This window comes from Ranitomeya variabilis, chromosome 3, assembly GCF_051348905.1.
Source record: "Ranitomeya variabilis isolate aRanVar5 chromosome 3, aRanVar5.hap1, whole genome shotgun sequence".
Classification (NCBI taxonomy): Eukaryota; Metazoa; Chordata; class Amphibia; order Anura; family Dendrobatidae; genus Ranitomeya; species Ranitomeya variabilis.
Window position 1 is genome coordinate 460,618,537 of NC_135234.1, and position 27,748 is coordinate 460,646,284.

A 27,748-nucleotide genomic window follows, 5' to 3' on the forward strand; every position below is an offset into this window, starting at 1 on the left:
GTGATCTGTGGGGCAGGGATTGATCTGCGGGGCACAGGGCGATCTGCGGGGCAGGTGGCAATCTGCAGGACAATGGGTGATCTGCAGGGAAGGTGGCATCATCAGTGGCGGTGGCGGGGTCATCGGCAGCGGCGGGGTCATCGGCGTCGGCAGGGTCTTCAGTGGCGGGCAGGGAGGGCAGGGAGCCATTGTTAACTCCGCCCCTCCAGATCTGATTGGAGGAATAGCATCCCATGGACGCTAGCTCCAATCAGATCTGGATGAGGTGACACAGAGGTCACCTAGCTCCAGCGATCTGCAGGGCAGGAGGCCATGGGTGGTTTAATAATTATAGGGGATATCTCAGGAGACTCTTTGCGTGGAACAAGACAACTACAGGACACAGTTTTTATAAGTGGTAAAGTCTATATTATCACACGGTGATTCAAACAGGTGCAGAGTGAAACTCAAGTCCACAACACTTGGTGCAAATAATAAACGCAGCTTAGCAGTCTATAGGAAGCTTCAGAGGAAAATGCAATCAAGCAGAAAGTCTATGAAGCACAGTCATTCTGCAGGATTCTTGACACGAATAAATCCTTGTCTTAGTCCAGGCACAGATAGATATGCTTATTAGGCAGTTCAACTCATATCTTAGCTCAACCAGGGAGGCCTGGTTAATAGTCTCAGGTTATTGCAAAGCAGAAACAGCTTACATGTCCAGCAAATGCAGATGGAAGTAAAAACGAACAGCCAATGAAGGAGGATTACTGGAAACTTGTTTATGCAGCAGGAACTCAGAGCAGAGTAGCAGAATCACCACACAGGTTCACAGGAGCAGGTGTATAGCCAGAAAGTAATCAGAGGTCAGGAGCTGTATGCAAGGCAGAATACTCTAGCACAGACTGAAGTTTTATAGCAGGAAGACACAGTGCACATGAGACCAAAGACTGTCATGATCTCAATGGCAAGAGATCATAGCATAAGCATATATAGGAACTAGCTCTTGGAAGATGGGAACTGAGCTGACCATGAACTAAACCTAACACACAACTAGCAGTGGCCGGGTAGCATGCCTACGTTGATTCTAGATGCCCAGCACCAGCCGGAGGACTAAATAATGCTAGCAGAGGAAAATATTAGTCCTAGCTCACCTCTAGAGAAATACCCCAAAAGGAGACAGAGGCCCCCCACATGTATTGGCGGTGAATTAAGATGAAATAACAAACGTAGTATGAAAATAGGTTTAGCAAATTTGAGGTCCACTTACTACATAGCAGAAGACAGAAAGGACACTTTCATGGTCAGCTGAAAACCCTAATCAAAAACACCATCCAGAAATTACTTTAAAACTCTGGCATTAACTCATAACACCAGAGTGGCAATTCCTGTTCACAAGAGCTTTCCAGACACAGTAACGAAACTACAGCTGTGAACTGGAACCAAAATGCAAAAACAAACATGGACAAGAGTCCAACTTATCTAGTAGTTGTCTAGGAGCAGGAACAAGCACAGAGAGGCTTCTGATAACATTGTTGACCGGCAAGCAACTAACAGAGCAGCAAGGTTATATAGCGACTCCCACATCTTGATGGGAACAGGTGAACAGAGAAGATGAAGACACCAGTTCAATTCCACCAGTAGCCACCGGGGGAGCCCAGAATCCAAATTCACAACAGTACCCCCCCCTCAAGGAGGGGGCACCGAACCCTCACCAGAACCACCAGGGCGATCAGGATGGGCCCTATGAAAGGCACGAACCAGATCAGAGGCATGAACATCAGATGCATTCACCCAAGAATTATCCTCCTGGCCGTATCCCTTCCACTTGACCAGATACTGGAGTCTCCGTCTGGAAACACGAGAGTCTAAGATTTTCTCCACAACGTACTCCAACTCACCCTCAACCAACACCGGAGCAGGAGGCTCAACGGAAGGCACAACCGGTACCTCATACCTGCGCAATAATGACCGATGAAAAACGTTATGAATAGAAAAGGATGCAGGGAGGTCCAAACGGAAGGAAACAGGGTTAAGAATCTCCAATATCTTATACGGACCAATGAACCGAGGCTTAAACTTAGGAGAAGAGACCCTCATAGGGACAAAACGAGAAGACAACCACACCAAATCCCCAACACAAAGCCGAGGACCAACACGACGGTGGCGGTTGGCAAAAAGCTGAGTCTTCTCCTGGGACAACCTCAAATTGTCCACCACCTGCCCCCAGATCTGATGCAATCTCTCCACCACAGCATCCACTCCAGGACAATCCGAAGATTCCACCTGACCAGAGGAAAATCGAGGATGAAACTCCGAATTACAGAAAAACGGGGACACCAAAGTGGCAGAGCTGGCCCGATTATTGAGAGCGAACTCCGCCAATGGCAAAAAAGCAACCCAATCATCCTGGTCAGCAGACACAAAACACCTCAGATATGTCTCCAGGGTCTGATTAATCCGCTCAGTCTGGCCATTCGTCTGAGGATGGAAAGCGGACGAAAAAGATAAATCTATGCCCATCCTAGCACAGAATGCCCGCCAAAATCTAGACACGAATTGGGTCCCTCTGTCAGAAACGATATTCTCAGGAATACCATGCAAACGAACAACATTTTGAAAAAACAGAGGAACCAACTCGGAAGAAGAAGGCAACTTGGGCAGAGGAACCAAATGGACCATCTTAGAGAAACGGTCACACACCACCCAGATGACAGACATCTTCTGAGAAACAGGCAGATCTGAAATAAAATCCATCGAGATGTGCGTCCAAGGCCTCTTAGGAATAGGCAAGGGCAACAACAATCCACTAGCCCGAGAACAACAAGGCTTGGCCCGAGCACAAACGTCACAAGACTGCACAAAGCCTCGCACATCTCGTGACAGGGAAGGCCACCAGAAGGACCTTGCCACCAAATCCCTGGTACCAAAAATGCCAGGATGACCTGCCAACGCAGAAGAATGAACCTCAGAGATGACTCTACTGGTCCAATCATCAGGAACAAACAGTTTATCAGGTGGGCAACGATCAGGTCTATCCGCCTGAAACTCCTGCAAGGCCCGCCGCAGGTCTGGAGAAACGGCTGACAATACCACTCCATCCTTAAGGATACCTGTGGGCTCAGAGTTACCAGGTGAGTCAGGCTCAAAACTCCTAGAAAGGGCATCCGCCTTAACATTCTTAGAACCCGGTAGGTATGACACCACAAAATTAAACCGAGAGAAAAATAATGACCAGCGCGCCTGTCTAGGATTCAGGCGCCTGGCGGTCTCAAGATAAATCAAATTTTTGTGGTCAGTCAATACCACCACCTGATGTCTGGCCCCCTCAAGCCAATGGCGCCACTCCTCAAAAGCCCACTTCATGGCCAAAAGCTCCCGATTCCCAACATCATAATTCCACTCAGCGGGCGAAAATTTACGGGAAAAGAAGGCACAAGGCCTCATAACGGAGCAGTCAGAACTTTTCTGCGACAACACTGCCCCAGCTCCGATCTCAGAAGCGTCGACCTCAACCTGAAAAGGTAGAGCAACATCAGGCTGACGCAACACAGGGGCAGAGGAAAAACGGCGCTTAAGCTCCCGAAAGGCCTCCACAGCATCAGGGGACCAATCAGCAACATCAGCACCCTTCTTAGTCAAATCGGTCAATGGCTTAGCAATATCCGAAAAACCAGCAATAAATCGACGATAAAAGTTAGCAAAGCCCAAAAATTTCTGAAGACTCTTAAGAGAAGAGGGCTGCGTCCAATCACAAATAGCTTGAACCTTGACAGGATCCATTTCAATGGAAGAGGGGGAAAAAATATATCCCAAAAAGGAAATCCTCTGTACCCCAAAAACACACTTAGAACCCTTCACACACAAAGAATTAGACCGCAAAACCTGAAAAACCCTCCTGACTTGCTGGACATGAGAGTCCCAGTCATCCGAAAAAATCAGAATATCATCCAGATACACAATCATAAATTTATCCAAATAATCGCGGAAAATGTCATGCATAAAGGACTGGAAGACTGAAGGGGCATTTGAAAGACCAAAAGGCATCACTAAATACTCAAAGTGGCCCTCGGGCGTATTAAATGCGGTTTTCCACTCATCCCCCTGCCTGATTCGCACCAAATTATACGCCCCACGAAGGTCAATCTTAGAGAACCACTTGGCCCCCTTTATGCGAGCAAACAAATCAGTCAGCAACGGCAATGGGTATTGATATTTAACAGTGATTTTATTCAAAAGCCGATAATCAATACATGGTCTCAAAGAGCCGTCTTTTTTTGACACAAAGAAAAAACCGGCTCCTAAGGGAGATGACGATGGACGAATATGTCCCTTTTCCAAGGACTCCTTAATATATTCTCGCATAGCAGCATGTTCAGGCACAGACAGATTAAATAAACGACCCTTTGGGTATTTACTACCCGGGATTAAATCTATGGCACAATCGCACTCTCGGTGCGGAGGTAACGAACCAAGCTTGGATTCTTCAAAGACGTCACGATAGTCAGACAGGAACTCAGGAATTTCAGAGGGAATAGATGATGAAATGGAAACCACAGGTACATCCCCATGAGCCCCCTTACATCCCCAGCTCAACACAGACATAGCTCTCCAGTCGAGGACTGGGTTGTGAGATTGCAGCCAAGGCAATCCTAGCACCAAATCATCATGTAGATTATACAGCACCAGAAAGCGAATAATCTCCTGGTGACCCGGATTAATACGTATAGTTACTTGTGTCCAGTATTGTGGTTTATTATTAGCCAATGGGGTGGAGTCAATCCCCTTCAGAGGAATAGGAGTCTCCAAAGGCTCTAAATCATACCCACAGCGTTTGGCAAAGGACCAATCCATAAGACTCAAAGCGGCGCCAGAGTCGACATAGGCGTCCGTGGTAATAGATGACAAAGAGCAAATCAGGGTCACAGATAGAATAAACTTAGACAGTAAGGTGCAAATGGAAACAGATTTACCAAGTTTTTTAGTGCGCTTAGAGCATGCTGATATAACATGAGTAGAATCACCACAATAGAAACACAACCCATTTTTCCGTCTAAAATTCTGCCGCTCGCTTCGGGACAGAATTCTATCACACTGCATACTCTCTGGCGATTTCTCAGTGGACACCGCCAGATGGTGCACTGGTTTGCGCTCCCGCAAACGCCTATCGATCTGAATAGCCATTGTCATGGACTCATTCAGACCCGCAGGCACAGGGAACCCCACCATAACATCCTTAATGGCATCAGAGAGACCCTCTCTGAAAGTCGCCGCCAGGGCGCACTCATTCCACTGAGTAAGCACAGACCATTTACGGAATCTTTGGCAGTAAATTTCCGCTTCATCTTGCCCCTGAGATAGGGACATCAAAGTTTTTTCTGCCTGAAGCTCCAAATGAGGTTCGTCATAAAGCAACCCCAAGGCCAGAAAAAACGCATCCACATTGAGCAACGCAGGATCCCCTGGTGTCAATGAAAAAGCCCAGTCTTGAGGGTCGCCCCGGAGCAAGGAAATCACAATCCTGACCTGCTGTGCAGGGTCTCCGGCAGAGCGAGATTTCAGGGACAAAAATAATTTGCAATTATTTCGAAAATTCTGAAACCCAGATCTATTCCCCGAGAAAAATTCCGGCAAAGGAATTCTCGGCTCAGATACAGGTGCATGACAAACAAAATCTTGCAAATTTTGTACCTTCGTGGCGAGATTATTCAAACCTGCAGTTACACTCTGAAGATCCATTACAAACAGGTGGACACAGAGCCATTCAAAGGAGAGAAAAAAAAAAAAAAATTTCAGCAGACTACTTATTTCTCTCCTTTCTCAGCCAAGGATTTTAACCCTTTAGTGGGCCGGTCAAACTGTCATGATCTCAATGGCAAGAGATCATAGCATAAGCATATATAGGAACTAGCTCTTGGAAGATGGGAACTGAGCTGACCATGAACTAAACCTAACACACAACTAGCAGTGGCCGGGTAGCATGCCTACGTTGATTCTAGATGCCCAGCACCAGCCGGAGGACTAAATAATGCTAGCAGAGGAAAATATTAGTCCTAGCTCACCTCTAGAGAAATACCCCAAAAGGAGACAGAGGCCCCCCACATGTATTGGCGGTGAATTAAGATGAAATAACAAACGTAGTATGAAAATAGGTTTAGCAAATTTGAGGTCCACTTACTACATAGCAGAAGACAGAAAGGACACTTTCATGGTCAGCTGAAAACCCTAATCAAAAACACCATCCAGAAATTACTTTAAAACTCTGGCATTAACTCATAACACCAGAGTGGCAATTCCTGTTCACAAGAGCTTTCCAGACACAGTAACGAAACTACAGCTGTGAACTGGAACCAAAATGCAAAAACAAACATGGACAAGAGTCCAACTTATCTAGTAGTTGTCTAGGAGCAGGAACAAGCACAGAGAGGCTTCTGATAACATTGTTGACCGGCAAGCAACTAACAGAGCAGCAAGGTTATATAGCGACTCCCACATCTTGATGGGAACAGGTGAACAGAGAAGATGAAGACACCAGTTCAATTCCACCAGTAGCCACCGGGGGAGCCCAGAATCCAAATTCACAACAAAAGACGCCATCTTGGAAAAGGGCAGTAATGCACAAAAGGTAAAAAATGTTCAGAGTCCTGACAGGTGGATTGTAATATTTCACTAAGTTTCATTGGTGAAATATTACGATTGCTCTGATTGACTATTTTACTTTCAACAGCCAATCAGAGCGATCGTAGCCACGGGGGGGCAAAGCCACCCCCCCTGAGCCAAAGTACAAGTCCCTCTGTACCTGCAGGTCGGGTGACATTTGAGTTAACCCGTTCACCCGAACTGCAGTAGCGGGATCCTGCCATGACGCCACATAGGCGTCACAGGTCGGATTGGCACCAACTTTCATGACGCCTACATGGCGTCACAGGTCGGGAAGGGGTTAAATTTCAAGCCACTGTAATTTCACACAAAGCAATTTAAACTGTATGGATGTAATAGAGGGCAGGGTTGAGTATTCCAACGTGGGTACAGTCACCAGCAGGGCTTGAGATCCTGAAGTCTCTTCTCTGTCCCCTGGAAACTCCGGGGTTAAGCCTCTGCAGCCTTTTCTCCCTGTGCAGCTGGAAGCAGAAAGTCACACAGCCACTCTGCTGCGAGTCTCTGGATATAAGGCTGACAGTTTCTCTCTCTGCAGCAAGAATACACACACACTGAGCAGTTTCCTTAGTCACACTCAGGGGTCCTGGCTTGTCAGTGCGGTCACCGGGGCTGCGCGCTCAGGTCACTGTAAGGGGATACGTCGTCTCTGATTATGGAGGCTTCCAAGTCCCCACTCTCACTCCAGCCTTAGTGCCCTCACAGGGAGCACTCTGTCATGGGGAGCGCGGCGCTGCAGCCTGCTTTCTCTCTGGCACGCTGTCCCCTCTGTCTGGCGCGCTCTGCTCTCACCCTCTTTTCTGACCACACCCCCCTCTCTTCCTCCAGCCGTCACATGGTCCCTTCTGTCCAGGGCAGAAAGTCTTCCCCCCGACAACCCAGCTGTCTGACTAAGTGGTTCCAAGTAAGGAGCAGGGAAAGCAACCTCATTACATGGATGCCAATAGTCAATTTTTGGAACAAAAGTATTTGACCCCAGTAGCAGGCCAAGCGTTTTCTTTTACATTTTAAACTACATAATTTCACCCAAAGAAAGTTAAACTGTATAAATGACAATAGTCAATTTTTGGAACAAAAAATTGTCGTCACCTGTAGCAGGCAAAGCGTCTTTTAAATTTTTTAAACCATCTTAATTTAACACAAAGCAGTTTAAACTGTATGGATGACAATAATCAATTTTTGGAACAAAAAATATGGTCATCTGTAGCAGGCAAAATGGCTTTAAAAAATGTCAAACCATCGTAAATTCACACAAAGCAGGATAAACTGTATGGATGACAAAACAATCAATTTTTTCACCAAAAAAAAGAAAATCATGGTCACCAAAGGTGGTCACCTGCAGCACCTATATGTTTCGCAACAGACCTTCAATAAACAAGGAGTCTCACTATTATTATTATTATTTATTATTATGGCGCCATTTACTCCATGGCACTTTACATATTATCTGTCATGAAAAACATATGAAGCTCTTGGGTTTATAACACCCATCATCATTCAAGGCAAGATACTGCTGAGACAGTTTATTTCTGAAAACAAATATTGGGAGACATGGGAGAAGTCTCTGAAGGATGTAGAACAACTCCAAGATCCATATAGTTATGTCTTAAAGTATCTTTCAGAAGCTGTCAGAAGAGAAGTCCAGATTTTCTCCGATGCATTTTTAGAGGACATAGTTGCAGGAGCCTATCTGAAAACCTCAGATGCCAATGACAAGGTGATGTGACAAAGTCACTGGCAAAGTGCTGGAGGGGGAGATACATTTCTTTGAAGCTATTAGCTTCATTGATTTGAAACTCAGAAGTTTCCTAGAGCACGCTATGTGTTGAGATTGGTTAATTGGCTATTTTAAGGGCTGTTTTTTGTGCACAACAATAGAGTGGGTGGGAGGTTGTCCACCTTATCTCCACATAGTTGACCTCCAGAGCCATTCATTGTTCAGTAGGACTGGAGAGAGGAACTCCAGTGCTTTGTGTCCTGATAAGGAAAAGCTGAACCAGGTTGTTCTCCTGAGTGGACGGATCCCTGCAACAACACAGACTGCTCTGTTTTGCTATGTTTTGTTTTTCCTTAGGCCAGAAAGGCTGTGTTTATTTTTGCTAACTCTGCCTCTCCATTGACCTAAACCCAGCTGATAGAGGAACAGGACTCACAGCTGAATCTAAAATTAGCGACATCATCTGGCTGTCACCACCATGGTTCCTGTATGAGTATCCCTTTTTAAGGACAATATATATGAGCTGGTGGAACAGTACCTTGACAAATAAATCAGACCAAAATCCTCTACACGCTGCACATCTGTGGTGCCGGAGTTGCGGCTGAGATCTTGTCACTCTGGGCGCTTTTAAAGGTAGTCATCCGTCATGCAGGCTGGTTCTCATATGACTTACATTGCTTGCTGTTTCATGGGAGAAGACATTACATAAAGGACACTACTTCTGGACACAGCTTACAGTGGTGAGCATACCTCCACATACCATCAGTCATGTTAGAATTTAGAACATTCTCCATTGAATCATTGGATTGGTGGATGTGTTTGCACGTTGCAGCTTTCCAAATCCAAAGTTGGGTTTCCAAGTGGAACTTGGACTTTTTCTATTGTTGTGGACTACCAACTATTTTTAGTTTTCTTGTTTCATGTTTGTGTGTTTCTTTTTGTCTTTCAAGTTCCAAGAATGGCGGTGGATACATTTGAAGAACATTGTGTCAAGATTGGATTATGAGAATTAAGAGGATTTTTAATAAAAAGCAAATTACAACGTTTCTTTTCTTCATGAGAAGTTTCCAATTTTAACCAGGAAGACTAGACAACATTTTTAAAAAGATGACAACACTCCTTTTGGAAAACAAATTCACAAATTATAGTAATTTTCTTTCAGCCTACACATTTAGCTGTTTACTACACTGTATGGAAATGCTGGAGTTTTAATTACTAGGATGAATTAATTAGTTTACTAGACTGGTATACTGGTAATATATCTAAATAGTAAAAAAGCCATAATATGACTCTTTTCAGTAGTTTTATTTTTTATATTGCATTTTTATGTCTAAATAGGATATTATAAAGCTCAAAGAATATAAATTAGAAAAGTTTCAATTACCATATGTCAAATCTATACTGAAAATAAATGACAATTTCTGTATTTGTATGTGCCTTTGAGTAATGTGGCATCTGTGCCATACAACCCTCAGGCAGATGGTCTGGGAGATTCTTTGCGTATTTCTATATTCCCTATATTTCCACATTAAATACTGATGCCAAAGCATAGACATCCAGAGTTTTAAGTATTTTTTGTTGTTGTTGCTTTTTTACAATTTGTATACTGTTATTAGCTTTCATCACTAAATGTATCAAGAAATCTAATTCCTTTAGTATTCACAGTTTATGTTCGTGCCATGTGGTCACATTAAATGACTAATTAGGTCACACCAGCCCAAATGTTTTTTTCTCAACAGATTTTTTTGTAAAATGTATAGCTCACTAATATTACATATTTACTTCAATAGTACTTCTGTTTTGAGAACCTTTGAGAACTGATAGATGATCTACTGATTGAAGATAGATAGATAGATAGATAGATAGATAGATAGATAGATAGATAGATAGATAGATAGATAGATAGATGATACAGTGGCACGTGAAAGTATTTACCACCCTCTTGGCATTGTTCATGTTTTGTTACCTCACAACCTGGAATTTTACTGTTTAAGTAAAGAGTTTGCATCAGTTAATGTAAACAAAATGCCTACAACTGTGAACAATTGGTTTCTTTTTATTCTGAAGCAAACAACAAATAAGACAAAATAACTGAAAATTTCAGTGTGCATAACTATTAACCACCCCTAAAGTCAGTACTTTGTAGAGCCTCCTTTGCAACAATTACAGCTGCAAGTCACTTTGGATTAGTCTCTATGAGCTGTACACATCTTGCCATTGGGATTTTTGCCCTTTCCTCAAGGCAGAACTGTTTTAGCTCCTTCAAGTTTGCTGTTCACCAGAGGAAACCAACTATCTTCATGTCTGACCACAGATTCTCAGTTGGATTATGGTCTGGGCTTTGACTAGGCCACTCCAAAACATTTACATGTTTCCCTTTAAACCACTCAACTGTTGCTTTAGTAGTATGCTTTGGGTCATTGTCTTGTTGGAAAATGAATCTCTGTCCCAGTCTCAAATCACTGACAGACAGAAACAGGTTTTGCTGAAGAATATCCCTGTATTTTGCACTATCCATCATCCTCTCGACTCGGACATCCCCAAAGCATGATGCTGCCACCACCATTTTTCCCTTGGGGTGATGAGCTGTGTTGGTTTGGCACTAGATATAGCGTTTACCTTGGTGGACAAAAGTTTAATTTTTGTCTCATCTGACCACAACACCTTCCTCTATACATTTGGGGAGTCTCCCATAAGTCATTTGGCAACCTCATAATGAGCCTTATAATTTTTGTGTGTAAGTGAAGGCTGTTTTCTGGCTGTTCTTCCATAAAGGCCACCTCTATGTAGTGTACGGCTTATTGTGGTTGTATTGACAGATACTCCAGTCTCTGCTTGGAAATTCTACACCTCCTTCAAGGTTAACTTTGTGTTATGCACATGGTCGTAGGACCACTGTGCCATGATCCAGGGAGAGCCTGGAGGGGCATAACTAAGAGAAGACCTGGTTCTGCAGGGGAGCCATTGATGGTGTGGTTAGACTTAAACCCAGGTGGATGAGAGGTACTACTCCAGGACAGACTCCAGAGCCATAGCAATTAACCCCCAATGGAGCAGGGAAAAAGAAACAGCCATGAGCTAGCAAAAGGGATATGGTTGTTAGATAGATGTGGAATTAAACACAGACAGGACAGGTACAGGAACACGGGGCGACTACAGATACGAGATCACAGGTGAAGGTTCACAGGTACAGGGTGAGACGGATCAGGAACAGGATTAGGCACAGGCACGATAGGTTCGGGTATAGGCAAATGGGATGGACAGGATCAGATACAGAGAGAACAGGTACATGGACCTTACAACTGGGTAACAGGAAACTCACTGATACAAACGTTGTTAAGGCACCTCCCATTTTGGGAAGGTGCCTTAAATATCTAATGTCTCCCAACCATTGGCTGAGGACATTTTCAGAAGCATGCAGGGAGCAGACAGAAACCAAAGCATCATAGCAAGGTAAGTGAGCACACCAGCATCCCTGGTGAGAGGGGGAAGGGGGCACATGCAGGGATGCTGATGCTGTTCTAACACTTCTAACAATTTGGTCTCCTTGCTGCCTCTCTGATTATTGCCCTTTTTGCCAAAGATGAGAGTTTTGGTGGGCAGCCCTCTCTTGGCAGGTTTGTTGTGGCATTCTGTTCTGTCCATTAGATGATAATGGTTTTGATGGTGCTCCAGGGGATAATAAGAGATTGGGATATTTTATTATAACCCAACCCTATCTTGTACTTCTCAATAATTTTGTCCCTGACATATTTGGAGATCTCCAAATCTGTCTTCATCATGGTGTTGTTTGGTTAGTGGTGCTTCTTGCTAAATGGTATTGCAGACTCTGTGGCCTTTCAGTAAAGGTGTCTATATACTGACAGACAATGTGACACACACAGATGGACATCCTTTCACTAAGCATGTGACTTGTGAAGATAATTGCTTGCACCAGAAATTTTTAGGGGCTTCATAGCAAAAGGGGTAAATACACATGCACATGCCAATTTTTCATCCCATAAATGTAATTTGTGCCTTCATTTTACCAACTTAGGCTATTTAGTGCTGATGCATCACACACAAATAGGATTACAAAATATTTAAACACAGGTTGCAATGTAATAACATAAGTAAAATGCCAAAGGGGTGAACATTTTTGCAAGCCACTGTAGATAGATGAGCATAGAGCTCAAAATGTATTACACTTACGTCTGTTGTGCTATTCAAAACTTGTAGTCACTCTACCATGAGAGCAAAACAAGCTACTCCTGTGTGCAATGTAATGACACCCCTCTGAACTATCACTGCAGACAAATTATAAATTGCTCTTCGCAGAACAGACATATGTGTGACTCATCTCCAGACAGGCAGTGTTGGGGAGGAGCAGTACAGCAGAGCTGACAGTGCTATGAGAGGACGAGACCTGATAGAAAAGTTTGTAATCTGACACAGCTAAACTCAGCTGTGCTGCCACTTTCCCCACAGAGGCCTTATCTAACAAGTGTTAGTCTTCTGTGCTTTCTGGTTATACAGGAACTTAAGGTACCGTCACATTTAGCGACGCTGCAGCGATCTAGACAACGATCCCGATCGCTGCAGCGTCGCTGTGTGGTCGCTGGAGAGCTGTCACACAGACAGCTCTCCAGTGATCAACTATGCGAAGTCCCCTGGTAACCAGGGTAAACATCGGGTTACTAAGCGCAGGGCCGCTCTTAGTAACACGATGTTTACCCTGGTAACCAGCTTAAACGTAAAAAAAAACAAACACTACATACTTACATTCCGATGTCTGTCCCCCGGCGCTGTGCTTCTCTGCACTGTGTAAGCGCCAGCCGGAAAGCACAGCGGTGACGTCACCGCTGTGCTCTGCTTTCCGGCCGGCCGGCGCTTACATAGTGCAGAGAAGCGGACGCCGGGGGACAGACACCGGAATGTAAGTATGTAGTGTTTGGTTTTTTTTACGTTTACACTGGTAACCAGGGTAAACATCGGGTTACTAAGCGCGGCCCTGCGCTTAGTAACCCGATATTTACCCTGGTTACTAGTGAAGACATCGCTGAATCGGCGTCACACACGCCGATTCAGCGATGTCTACGGGAGATCCAGCGATGAAATAACGTTCTGGCCTTTCTGCTCCGACCAACGATGGCACAGCAGGATCCTGATCGCTGCTGCCTGTCAAACTCAACGATATCGCTATCCAGGACGCTGCAACGTCACGGATCGCTAGCAATATCGTTCAGTGTGCAGGTACCTTTAGACCAGGATTTCAGGACTGTATCATTAAATCTTGTACACTGAAAAGCCTAAGCTATTGTAGTGAGGGTGTTCTTTCTCTGTTGTGTTGCTGCCTGTCTAACACCCATGTGAACTTTTTAAAAGATAGCTAATTAGCTGCCAAAGGCTTTGATTGTTAATATCTCTATAATTGAAAGGCAAAAATTAAAACAAAACATTTTATTCCGCTTTGTATCTGCTATTACTTTGTGTCCAGTTCAACATGAAAAATGTTGTGCAAAGTCCTCTGTAATGTCTGTAATAAAGCTACTAACAATAAAATTTTTTGACAAATCCTCGATTCTGAGAGAAGGACTAGATAACAATAGTTTTATAGAAGGTATGCAACAAATAATCTAAGATGTTAACATGCAATGATTGAGAAATACAATTGTCAGCAGAAATTTCAACATAAGAAAATGAAATTCATGAAGATTCCTGAGTTAGTACATCTAATCCTATAGCAAGTGAAATTGTTTCTGAGATGCTTTGCATCCTTTAAATCGGATTATGCCTTATATATAGTATTTCTCTTTAGAGAAGATTAACATTTTTAAAGAGGATAAAAATATAATACTAAAAATGCTTTTACGATTCTCGATGCTGAATTATAAATTATGCAAAACCTGTACCATTTCAATCATTAGATGGCTATATAGTTACCTTTGCTTTCCTTGAGTGATAAAATGACTTATTATTTCAGTCATGATTTCATAAATCATTAGAACAAGCAAATAGAAGAAACTTTGTATTATATTTTAAAGAAATAAAATATCTCCTTCCAGGGCCGGACTGGCCATCGGGCAGTTCTGGCAAATGCCAGAAGGGCCGGTGGCAGTAGTGGGCCGCTCGAGTGTGCCGCTGTTGGCTCACTCCCCCCGCTGTCGGCACACTCCCGTCCCCGCATTCAACTATACTGGCATCATAGACGCCGGTACAGTTGAATGCAATGATGGAGGAGAGAGCATCTGCTGATGCTCCCTCTCCCATCATTCCCCGCTCTGCCTGCCGCTGACACTGCGGGTGCACAATGACGTAATATCATCGCGCACCTGCTGTGCTACCGGGCGGACAGACTGCAGCTGCTGAGACCGGAGCCAGGAGCAGCGCGGGGCAAGAGGAAAGGTGAGTAGAGTGGTTTTTTTTATTATTATTATATATCAATGAGTGATAACTGGATTGTGGGGCTATTGGAGGGGCTGTATTACATTCTATGGGGGCTGGCTGCATTATATTCTATGGGGCTGGGCTGCATTACATTCTATGGGGGCTGGCTGCATTACATTCTATGGGGCTGGGCTGCATTACATTCTATGGGGCTGTACTGCATTACATTGTATGGTGGCTGTGCTGCATTACATTCTATGGGGAGTGGCTGCATTACATTCTATGGGGACTGGCTGCATTACATTCTATAGGGACTGGCTGCATTACATTCTATGGGGACTGGCTGCATTACATTCTATGGGGACTGGCTGCATTACATTCTATGGGGACTGGCTGCATTACATTCTATGGGGGCTGGCTGCATTACATTCCATGGGGCTGGCTGCATTACATTCTATGGGGACTGGCTGCATTACATTCTATGGGGACTGGCTGCATTACATTCTATGGGGACTGGCTGCATTACATTCTATGGGGGCTGGCTGCATTACATTCCATGGGGCTGGCTGCATTACATTCTATGGGGACTAGCTGCACTACATTCAATGGGGGCTGGCTGCATTACATTCTATGGGCTGGCTGCATTACATTCTATGGGGGCTGGCTGCATAACATTCTATAGGGGCTGGCTGCATTACATTCTATGGGGGCTGGCTGCATTACATTCTATGGGCTGGCTGCATTACATTTTATGGGGGCTGGCTGCATTATAGTCTATGGGGCTGTGCTGCATTACATTCTATGGGGACTGTGCTGCATTACATTCTATGGGGACTGGCTGCATTACATTCTATGGGGACTGGCTGCATTACATTCTATGGGGGCTGGCTGCATTACATTCTATGGGGGCTGGCTGCATTACATTCTATGGGATGGCTGCATTACATTCTATGGGCTGGCTGCATTACATTATATGGGGGCTGGCTGCATTACATTCTATGGGGACTGGCTGCATTACATTCTATGGGGGCTGGCTGCATTACATTCTATGGGCTGGTTGCATTACATTCTATGGGCTGGCTGCATTACATTCTATGGGGGCTGGCTGCATTACATTCTATGGGGACTGACTGCATTACATTCTATGGGGGCTGGCTGCATTACATTCTATGGGGCTCACTGCATTACATTATATGGGGGCTGGCTGCATTACATTCTATGGGGGCTGGCTGCATTACATTCTATGGGGACTGGCTGCATTACATTCTATGGGGACTGGGCTGTATTACATTCTATGTGGGAGGGCTGTATTACATTCTATGGGGGCTGTGCTGTATTACATTCTATGGGGCTGAGCTGCAGTTCATTCTATGGGGGCTGGCTGCATTACATTCTATGGGGGCTGGCTGTATTACATTCTATGGGGGCTGTGCTGTATTACATTCTATGGGGCTGTGCTGTATTACATTCTATGGGGGCTGTGCTGTATTACATTCTATGGGGGCTGGCTGTATTACATTCTATGGGGGCTGTGCTGTATTACATTCTATGGGGGCTGTGCTGCATTACATTCTATGGGGGCTGTGTTGTATTACATTCTATGGGAGCTGTGCTGTATTACATTCTATGGGGCTGTGCTGTATTATAGTCTATGGGGGCTGGCTGTATTACATTCTATGGGGACTGAGCTGTAATGCTGTATACAGCTGTAATTATATGTTATATAGTCGTGTTACACTCCCCTCACTTCTTGTAACCTACAGGTGCACAAAGATATTATACAGTCACCATGTGACAAGTGGGCCTGTGTGACTTCAAATGCCAGGGCTGAATTTTAGTCCCAGTCCGGCCCTGTCTCCTTCTCTACAATTCCCTATTCTCAATTCACTGGTAAAATGTTCATCTTTTTAAAGGCACACAAAAGTTATTATAGTGAATGCTTCCATCATGAGTTCTGTAAGAATCATGTTTTTCTAACATATAGGGCTCGTTCTCATCTGCGTATAAAAAATCAGATTGCACTTTGACTAATGTTATTCAATGATTCAGTGCTCATCTGCAATCTTTTTCTCATCTGGACTCTGCATGCTGCTAGTGGTAGTGAGAAAAAAATTGCATGCCACATGGTCCATGCGTGTGCCGTCCGATTTTTATGCACATATCTCAAAGGAAAAACAACATTTCAGCAGTACAGTAAATTGACAGATAGAATTGACAGATATAAATATGTGAGTGAGATATATAATCAGTGCTTTGCCTGTGTATTTTATTGTACCTGTATTTAGCCAATAAATACAAAAATAAATGAAAAAAATGGCATGGTGTACCCCTATTTTTAATAACCAGCAAAGGCTAAGCATACAGCCGCGGGCTGATAATAATAGGCTGCGAAGGTTCATGGATATTGGCCCCTTCCCAGCCTAATAGGAGCAACCCACAGTCACCCCAGAAATGGGCATCCATTAGATGAGCCAATTCTGGCACTTAGCCTTGGCTGTTCACAATTGCCCTGGTGCTTTGGCAATCAGGATAATAGTTTTGAGGTTGACGTTAGCTGACATCAAGTTCAGGAGTTAGTAATGGAGGTGTCTATCAGACTCCTCTATTACTAACCCCATAGTTAAAAGAAATAAACATACACACAGAAAAGTCCTTTAATTGTAAAACTCACTCCCTGACAATTACCCTCTTTTACCCATTTGTTGCCAAAATAAAATAATCCACAGGGGTCCACCGTAAATCCATGACATGGACGTCACACGATGATCCTCGACTCTGCTACATAGGGAGGCTGTGTTGAGCGGTGACATCAGTAATATTACCATTAACCACAGCTGCCGATACACCCTGAGAGTAGCGTGTGAACCTGGCTGCTGTGACCGTCGGTGACGTCAGTAAGGTAACCACAGTCCATTAGCTGTAAACTGCAGTAACCTTACTGACATCAGCTCGTCACAACGCTGAAGCCAACACTTCTTACAACAATATTAAATTCGAGGCTTCTTCACTTTTTTCGGGCCTCCATTCCAGACTTGTGTAACGTGCATTGCACAATGCTCGCATGGACTCTGTAATCTCACTAATACAAAGCTTTGAAGCCACCTCCACTGCCATGTTTGTCATGCCAGAACTGATAGACCTTGTGATGAGCTGACTTGTTGACCCAAATATTTTGCCTGGACGTTCACCTTTTGACTTTAAAATGAATGGATGGACTTCATGTCATATTGTTCCATCTGTCATGTCACTTACATGATGCAGTTTAGCAATTTTCTTGGTCAAGAGATGGCTATTGAAGAGCTGGATGATGCTGTTTCTCTTTCCTTGGGAAATCTTCTTCATGGCTGATCCTCAATTCAAACCAATGGCCTTTTGCTTGGGAATCAACTTAATAACACACTCTAGCATATGAGCACAGGTTTTAATTTGAAGTATACAGGAAGAAAAGGATCTTTCCACCACATGGAGCAAAACTGTAACAATGCAGAGACATGACAAGAGTTATGCAATCAGCATAAATAATCATATGCAAAATAGTTGCAATTCAAAGTTATGTATGAGATAGCCAAGTTGATTGTCTGCAAAGTGATGGTAGTTTCACGTTTGAAGCAGTAGTGGATGGTGAGCCTGAAAGTCAAAAGTTCAAAACATTGTTACACTTTTGCTCATCAGTAGGGTTGAGCGAAACGGATCGTTCATTTTCATAAGTCGCCGACTTTTGGCAAAGTCGGCGTCTCATGAAACCCGACCCGATCCCTGTGTGGGGTCGGCCATGCGGTACGCGACTTTCGCGCCAAAGTCGCGTTTCAATGACGCTAAAAGCGCCATTTCTCAGCCAATGAAGGTGGACGCAGAGTGTGGGCAGCGTGATGACATAGATCTCAGTCCCCACCATCTTAGAGAAGGGCATTGCAGTGATTGGCTTGCTTTCTGCCGCATCACAGGGGCTATAAAGGGGCGTTCCCGCCGACCGCCATCTTACTGCTGCTGATTTGAGCGTAGGGAGAGGTGCCGCTTCATCAGAAGCAGGGATAGTGTCAGGCTGGGTACATAAAGCCACAAACCGCTTGTGCTGTAGCGATTTCCACTGTCCAACACCACCTTTTGTTTGCAGGGACAGTGGAAGCTACATTTTTTTTTCCTCAGCGCTGTAGCTCATTGGGCTGCCCTAGAAGGCTCCCTGACCCTGATAGCTGCGTTGCTGTGTGTGTACGCCGCTGTGCAAACCAACTGCTTTTTTCAAAGCACAAATCCTGTTGTTCCTTCCTTTCTGCACAGCTATCTTGTGTGTTTGTCCACACTTTTGTGTGCAGCAGTCCTTTTTATAGCTGCCTGCCATACTTTTCTGAGATTACTGCAGGGAGATAAAGATTGGCAAGTCTGCCTCTGTGCCATTGCTGTGTGTGGCATCTGTCTCTCATTGTGTGCCACCGAAAACCAGTGTGTAATACTGGGCCATTTTTTTTGGGGGGGGGTAAATTCTCCCTGTTAACAAAAAAAATAATTAGTGGGAGATAAAGATTGGCAAGTCTGCCTCTGTGCCAGTCCTGTGTGTGGCATCTGTCTCTCATTGTGTGCCACCAAAAACCACTGTGTAATACTGGGCCATTCTTTTTTGGGGGGGTAAATTCTCCCTGTAAAAAAAAAAATTAATAGTGGGAGTCTGGGAGATAAAGATTGGCAAGTCTGCCTCTGTGTCAGTCCTGTGTGTGGCATCTGTCTCTCATTGTGTGCCACCGAAAACCACTGTGCAATACTGGGCCATTTTTTTTTGGGGGGGGGTAAATTCTCTTTGTAAAAAAAACAATAATTAGTGGGAGTTAAAGATTGGCAAGTCTGCCTCTGTGCCATTGCTGTGTGTGGCATCTGTCTCATTGTGTGCCACCAAAAACCAGTGTGTAATACTGGGCCATTTTTTTTTTCTAAATTCTCCCTGTAAAAAAAAAAAAAAATTAGTGGGAGATAAAGATTGGCAAGTCTGCCTCTGTGCCAGTCCTGTGTGTGGCATCTGTCTCTCATTGTGTGCCACCGAAAACCACTGTGTAATACTGGGCCATTTTTTTGGGGGGGGTAAATTCTCCCTGTAAAAAAAAAATAATTAGTGGGAGATAAAGATTGGCAAGTCTGCCTCTGTGCCATTGCTGTGTGTGGCATCTGTCTCATTGTGTGCCACCGAAAACCAGTGTGTAATACTGGGCCATTTTTTTTTTCTAAATTCTCCCTGTAAAAAAAAAAAAAATTAGTGGGAGATAAAGATTGGCAAGTCTGCCTCTGTGCCAGTCCTGTGTGTGGCATCTGTCTCTCATTGTGTGCCACCGAAAACCACTGTGTAATACTGGGCCATTTTTTTGGGGGGGGGTAAATTCTCCCTGTAAAAAAAAAAATGAATAGTGGGAGATAAAGATTGGCAAGTCTGCCTCTGTGCCATTGCTGTGTGTGGCATCTGTCTCTAATTGTGTGCCACCGAAAACCACTGTGTAATACTGGGCCATTCTTTTTTTGGGGGGGTAAAATCTCCCTGTAAAAAAAAAAATTAATAGTGGGAGATAAAGATTGGCAAGTCTGCCTCTGTGCCAGTCCTGTGTGTGGCATCTGTCTCTCATTGTGTGCCACCGAAAACCACTGTGTAATACTGGGCCATTCTTTTTTTGGGGGGGTAAATTCTCCCTGTAAAAAAAAATTATAATAGTGGGAGATAAAGATTGGCAAGTCTGCCTCTGTGCCATTGCTGTGTGTGGCATCTGTCTCTCATTGTGTGCCACCGAAAACCACTGTGTAATACTGGGCCATTTTTTTTGGGGGGGGGGTAAATTCTCCCTGTAAAAAAAAAATAATTAGTGGGAGATAAAGATTGGCAAGTCTGCCTCTGTGCCATTGCTGTGTGTGGCATCTGTCTCATTGTGTGCCACCGAAAACCAGTGTGTAATACTGGGCCATTTTTTTTGGGGGGGGGTAAATTCTCCCTGTAAAAAAAAAAATTAATAGTGGGAGATAAAGATTGGCAAGTCTGCCTCTGTGCCAGTCCTGTGTGTGGCATCTGTCTCTCATTGTGTGCCACCGAAAACCACTGTGTAATACTGGGCCATTCTTTTTTTGGGGGGGTAAATTCTCCCTGTAAAAAAAAAAAATAATTAGTGGGAGATAAAGATTGGCAAGTCTGCCTCTGTGCCAGTCCTGTGTGTGGCATCTGTCTCTCATTGTGTGCCACAGAAAACCTAGTGTGTAATATTGGTTTTTTTTTTTTGTTTTTTTTTTTTTTTAATTCTCCCAGAAAAAAAAAGATAGTGGGAGATTAAGATTGGCATTTCTGCTTGAGTGCTGGTCCTGTGTGTGCCATCTGTCTCAATTTATTGGGGCACAGAAAACCTAGTGTGTAACATTGCGCCTGATTTTCCTTTCAGTGTCAGGCACCTATAAAGGTATATATAAATCCAACAGAAGTTTGAGTTCACCTTATAAGTTGTTTTACAGTAACAAATACCGTTACTTTGGTTACGTTTTGCAAACAATGAGGAAGTCTAGTGGAAGAGGTTGTGGCCGTGGGCGGTCATTGTTAGCTGGTAATGATGGTAGTGGTGGTGGAGCATCAGGTGGTCGTGGTAAAAGCAGTACAGCACCTAAGTCTCGAGTTGTTGAGCCAGGTTCGTTGTCTGGCTACACAAGGCCTCGAACGCTCTCTTTTCTGGGAGTAGGAAAACCACTTTTGAAGCCGGAGCAGGAGGAACAAGTATTGGCTTTCATTGCTGACTCTGCCTCTAGCTCTTTCGCCTCCTCCTCGGAAAGTGCCAAATGTCAGAGCAGTGCATCGTCAGTGGATGCTCCCGGTCAGGAACAAGTCGCTTCCTTGTGTCCTTCACCCAGAACAACAGTGAAGGATGCGTCAGTCGACACAACAGGTTACTCCATGGAGCTCTTTACACATACCGTTCCTGGGTTAGACAGTGAAACAGTTAACAGGCCATGCCCATTAGAAGTTGAATCGGACATGAAGTGCACAGATGCACAGCCACAGCCAGATTACTATGCTGTTCCTTTGACTCAGACCAGAACATTGCCCTCGCAGTGTACTGAGGCAGAATCAAACCCAGCGGAGACTATGGTGCCCCGTCACGCACGCTATACCACCGGCTTACACGGTGACACAGACGAAGTTGCACACGACATAGAAGAGGAGGTCATAGATGACCCAGTTGTTGACCCCGATTGGCAGCCATTGGGGGAACAGGGTACAGGCGGCAGTAGTTCTGAAGCGGAGGAGGAGGAGCCACAGCAGGCATCAACATCACAACAGGTTCCATCTGCCGGGCCCGTATCTGGCCAAAAACGCATGGCAAAACCAAAACCAGTTGGAGGACAGCGTGGCCATCCGGTTAAAGAAGCTCAGTCTGCAATGCCTGAAAAGGCATCCGATAGTAGAAAGAGTGCAGTCTGGCATTTTTTTAAACAACATCCAAATGATCAGCGCAAAGTCATCTGTCAAAAATGTTCAACTACCTTAAGCAGAGGTCAGAATCTTAAAAGTCTAAATACAAGTTGCATGCATAGACATTTATCCACCATGCATTTGCAAGCCTGGACTAACTACCAAACGTCCCTAAAGGTTGCAGCACCCTCGGCCAATGAAGCTAGTCAGCAACGCTACATCCCTTCCCTCACTGTAAACCCACCATTTCCCGCACCACCTGCAGTATCTGTGCAGCTTTCGTCGCCAGGCCAAAGCAGTCAGGGAATCACCAGGTTTGCAGTAGGAAACACTGCATGTAGGGCACCGGCAAGAATACCATCTCCAACCCTCTCTCACTCACCCATGTCCACCGGCACCACCCCTAGTTCCACGATCTCCAGCTCTCCAGTCCAGCTCACCCTACATGAGACTCTTGTTAGGAAAAGGAAGTACTCATCCTCGCATCCGAGTACACAGGGTTTGAACGCCCACATTGCTAGACTAATCTCATTAGAGATGATGCCCTACCGGTTAGTTGAAAGCAAAGCTTTCAAAGCGCTGATGGACTATGCTGTACCACGCTACGAGCTACCCAGTCGACACTTCTTTTCTAGAAAAGCCATCCCAGTCCTCCAACAGCATGTTAAAGACCGCATCGTCCATGCACTCAGGCAGTCTGTGACTACAAAGGTGCACCTGACAACAGATGCATGGACCAGTAGGCATGGCCAGGGACGTTAAGTGTCCATCACGGCACACTGGGTGAATGTGGTGGATGCAGGGTCCACAGGGGACAGCAATATTGGGACAGTTCTGCCTAGCCCACGGTCAAGGAAAGAGTTGGCTGTAGGCGTTCGCCCCCCCTCCTCCTCTTCCTCGTCCTCCTGCAGAAGCGAGAGCTCGTCCACAGACCGCAGTCGCACATCCACTCCATCCGCAGCTGCCACTGTTGCACACCAGGTGTGCCATTATGGGACAGCTAGTGGCAAGCGTCAGCAGGCTGTATTGGCAATGAAGTGTTTGGGCGACAACAGACACACCGCGGAAGTTCTGTCCGAGTTCTTGCAGAAAGAAACTCAGTCATGGCTGGGCACTGTACATCTTGAGGCAGGCAAGGTAGTGAGTGATAACGGAAGGAATTTCATGGCTGCCATAGCCCTTTCCCAACTGAAACACATTCCTTGCCTGGCTCACACCTTAAACCTGGTGGTGCAGTGCTTCCTGAAAAGTTATCCGGGGTTACCCGACCTGCTCCTCAAAGTGCGCAGACTTTGCTCGCATATCCGCCGTTCGCCCGTACAGTCCAGCCATATGCAGAACTATCAGCGGTCTTTGAACCTTCCTCAGCATCGCCTAATCATCGACGTTGCAACAAGGTGGAACTCCACACTGCACATGCTTCAGAGACTGTGCGAACAGAGGCGTGTTGTTATGTTTTTGTGGGAGGATACACATACACGGGCAGGCAGTTGGATGGCAGACATGAAGTTGTCAGGTGTGCAGTGGTCGAAGCTACAAGACCTGTGTCAAGTCCTTCAGTGTTTTGAGGAATGCACACGGCTGGTTAGTGCAGACAACGCCATAATAAGCATGAGCATCCCCCTAATGCGTCTGCTGATGCAAAGTTTGACGCACATAAAGGAGCAGGCGTCTGCAGCCGAGGAAGAGGAAAGCCTTGATGACAGTCAGCCATTGTCTGGTCAGGGCTGTGTAGAGGACGCGATAGCGGGCGAAGAGGAGGAGGAGGACGAGGAGGATGATGGGGATGAGTACTTTTTTAATGAGGAAGCTTCTCCTTGGCCAACAGAAATTAGTGGCGTTGCAAGGCCGGGTTCTGGTTTTTTAAGGGAGACAAGTGACCTAGATTTGCCTGTAACTGCCCCTCAAACCAGCACAACCGCAGATTTGACAACTGGAACTTTGGCCCACATGGCGGATTATGCCTTACGTATCCTCAAAAGGGACCCACGCATTATTAAAATGATGAGCGATGACGATTACTGGTTGGCCTGCATCCTTGACCCTCGCTATAAAGGCAAATTGCAAAATATTATGCCACATGAGAATCTCGAACAAATATTAGCAACCAAACAAGCTACTCTTGTAGACCGTTTGATTCAGGCATTCCCAGCACACAGCGCCGGTGATGGTTCTCACACAAGCTGCAGGGGGCTACAGGGCAGAGGTGTTAGAGGTGCACAAATCAGAAGTGGCGTTGGACAGAGGGGTTTTCTGACCATGTTGTGGAGTGATTTTGCAATGACAGCAGACAGGACAGGTACTGCAGCATCTATTCAAAGTGACAGGAGACAACATTTGTCCAGTATGGTTACTAACTATTTTTCATCCCTTATCGATGTTCTCCCTCAACCGTCATTCCCATTTGATTACTGGGCATCCAAATTAGACACCTTGCCTGAATTGGCAGAATATGCATTGCAGGAGCTTGCTTGCCCAGCAGCTAGTGTGCTATCAGAAAGAGTATTCAGTGCTGCTGGTTCAATATTAACTGAAAAAAGGACTCGTCTGGCTACCCAAAATGTGGATGATCTCACCTTCATTAAAATGAACCACTCCTGGATTTCAAATTATTTTGCCCCACCTTTCCCGGCTGACACCTAGCTTTCCTATAAAAAGGTCTTGCTTGTGGACTGGTCTTACTGAGTGTTCCAATATCTTAATTTGCAGCAGCTGTTTGTCCAGCATACGACATGTTTACACCTCCCTCAATGGGAAAACTCCCCCCACGGGGCCGTGGTCTCGCCACTTGGCGCAAGCACCCGTTAGAGTTCCGTTTGTCTGAAGAGGTGGGTGTACCCGCTTTTGGTCGACGGCACTGCCACTGGGTCCCTCATAGTACAATAAAGTGTCTCTGGCGGTGGTGGCGCACACCCAACGTCAGACACACCGTTGTAACATGAGGGGCCCTGGGACGGTACCACCGGCCGCAAAAGAGTTCACCCCCCCAGCTCAAACTGTGCTCTACCACGTGCAAAATTATCTCGCACAGCTCCACCAATGTTTAGTCTATGCGCTGACATCATTCAATACCTGGCACTGACAATACCAATTTGTTGACATCTATGATGCTAGTTAAAGTAGTCTCGGTCAGTGTCCTATATTGACACCAGTAAATACTTACTGCCAAATTACTTTGTCAGAAACTCAGCAGATGAGCCCACCCCTGTACCTAAGTATGCCACACTTTTTTTTTTGTTGTTGTTTTGCGAGACATTAACATCTATTTATTTTTTGTGAGTACTAACTGTGTCAGACACTCCTTGCAATCCTCCTCCTCCACTGACCACAATGCTGCCTGTGTATCCATGTAACCGATTTAAAACTGCCTTGAGCCTATTTTTTGTTATTTTAGGCCTTCGTTAGCCTGTCTGCGGTCCCTCTTTGCAATCCTCCTCCACTGACCACAATGCTGCCTGTGTATCCATGTAACCGATTTAAAACTGCCTTGAGCCTATTTTTTGTTATTTTAGGCCTTCGTTAGCCTATCTGCGGTCCCTCCTTGCAATCCTCCTCCACTGACCACAATGCTGCCTGTGTATCCATGTAACCAATTTAAAACTGCCTTGAGCCTATTTTTTGTTATTTTAGGCCTTCGTTAGCCTGTCTGCGGTCCCTCCTTGCAATCCTCCTCCGCTGACCACAATGCTGCCTGTGTATCCATGTAACCGATTTAAAACTGCCTTGAGCCTATTTTTAGTTATTTTAGGCCTTCGTTAGCCTGTCTGTGGTCCCTCCTTGCAATCCTCCTCCGCTGACCACAATGCTGCCTGTGTATCCATGTAACCGATTTAAAACTGCCTTGAGCCTATTTTTAGTTATTTTAGGCCTTCGTTAGCCTGTCTGTGGTCCCTCCTTGCAATCCTCCTCCGCTGACCACAATGCTGCCTGTGTATCCATGTAACCGATTTAAAACTGCCTTGAGCCTATTTTTAGTTATTTTAGGCCTTCGTTAGCCTGTCTGCGGTCCCTCCTTGCAATCCTCCTCCACTGACCACATTGCTGCCTGTGTATCCATGTAACCGATTTGAAACTGCCTTGAGCCTATTTTTTGTTATTTTAGGCCTTCGTTAGCCTGTCTGCGGTCCCTCCTTGCAATCCTCCTCCACTGACCACAATGCTGCCTGTGTATCCATGTAACCGATTTAAAACTGCCTTGAGCCTATTTTTTGTTATTTTAGGCCTTCGTTAGCCTGTCTGCGGTCTCTCCTTGCAATCCTCCTCCACTGACCACAATGCTGCCTGTGTATCCATGTAACCGATTTAAAACTGCCTTGAGCCTATTTTTTGTTATTTTAGGCCTTCGTTAGCCTGTCTGCGGTCCCTCCTTGCAATCCTCCTCCTCCGCTGACCACAATGCTGCCTGTGTATCCATGTAAGCGATTTAAAACTGCCTTGAGCCTATTTTTAGTTATTTTAGGCATTCGTTGGCCTGTCTGCGATCCCTCCTTGCAATCCTCCTCCACTGACCACAATGCTGCCTGTGTATCCATGTAACCGATTTAAAACTGCCTTGAGCCTATTTTTTGTTATTTTAGGCCTCCGTTAGCCTGCCTGCGGTCCCTCCTTGCAATCCTCCTCCTCCTCCTCCACTGACCACAATGCTGCCTGTGTATCCATGTAACCGATTTAAAACTGCCTTGAGCCTATTTTTAGTTATTTTAGGCCTTCGTTAGCCTGTCTGCGGTCCCTCCTTGCAATCCTCCTCCACTGACCACAATGCTGCCTGTGTATCCATGTAACCGATTTAAAACTGCCTTGAGCCTATTTTTTGTTATTTTAGGCCTTCGTTAGCCTGTCTGCGGTCCCTCCTTGCAATCCTCCTCCACTGACCACATTGCTGCCTGTGTATCCATATAACCGATTTAAAACTGCCTTGAGCCTATTTTTAGTTATTTTAGGCCTTCGTTAGCCTGTCTGCGGTCCCTCCTTGCAATCCTCCTCCACTGACCACAATGCTGCCTGTGTATCCATGTAACCGATTTAAAACTGCATTGAGCCTATTTATATATTTTATTTAATAGTAATAAAGCCATGATGGACTACGCTGTACCACGCTACAAGCTAACCAGTCGACACTTCTTTTGCGAGAAAAGCCATCCCAACCCTCCACCAGCATGTAAAAGACCGCATTGTCCATGCACTCTGGCAATCTGTGAATACTAAGGTGCACCTGACAACAGACGCATGGACCTGTAGGCATGGCCACGGAAGGTTACGTGTCCATTACGGCGCAATGGGTTAATGTGGTGGATGCATGGTCCACAGGGGCAGCCTACTAAGTCTGTCTGCAGTCCCTAATTCAAATTGTCCTCTGTTGTGATTTTGCTTTTTGCTCCCTCTAGTGGTCATTAGTGATTTGACTCTGGAGCTTCTGTCTTTTCCTATATCCTCACCTGGGCCGTTAGTTCAGGGGCGTTGCTATATAAGCTCCCTGGACCTTCAGTTCAATGCCTGGCATCGTTGAAATCAGAGCTAATCTGTTTTGCTCTTGTCCTATGATCCTGCTTCCTGTATTTCAAGCTAAGTCTGCTTCCTTGCTTTTTGCTTTTGTTTTGTTTGGTATT

The 27,748-nt window shown here is 45.2% G+C and overlaps 1 protein-coding gene and 1 long non-coding RNA gene across 2 annotated transcripts in view; both read right to left on the reverse strand.

Annotated features, from left to right (window-relative positions):
* The window catches only part of LOC143816355 (pinopsin-like), a 405,676-nt gene that overhangs the window by 188,223 nt on the left and 189,705 nt on the right, over positions 1 to 27,748 (reverse strand). The window lies entirely within an intron of this gene.
* LOC143816356 (uncharacterized) lies at positions 20,952 to 21,232 on the reverse strand. Its single transcript, XR_013223925.1, has 2 exons — positions 21,131 to 21,232; positions 20,952 to 21,043 (listed from the first exon to the last, which is right to left on the reverse strand). It is a non-coding gene; the product is annotated as an uncharacterized LOC143816356 (long non-coding RNA).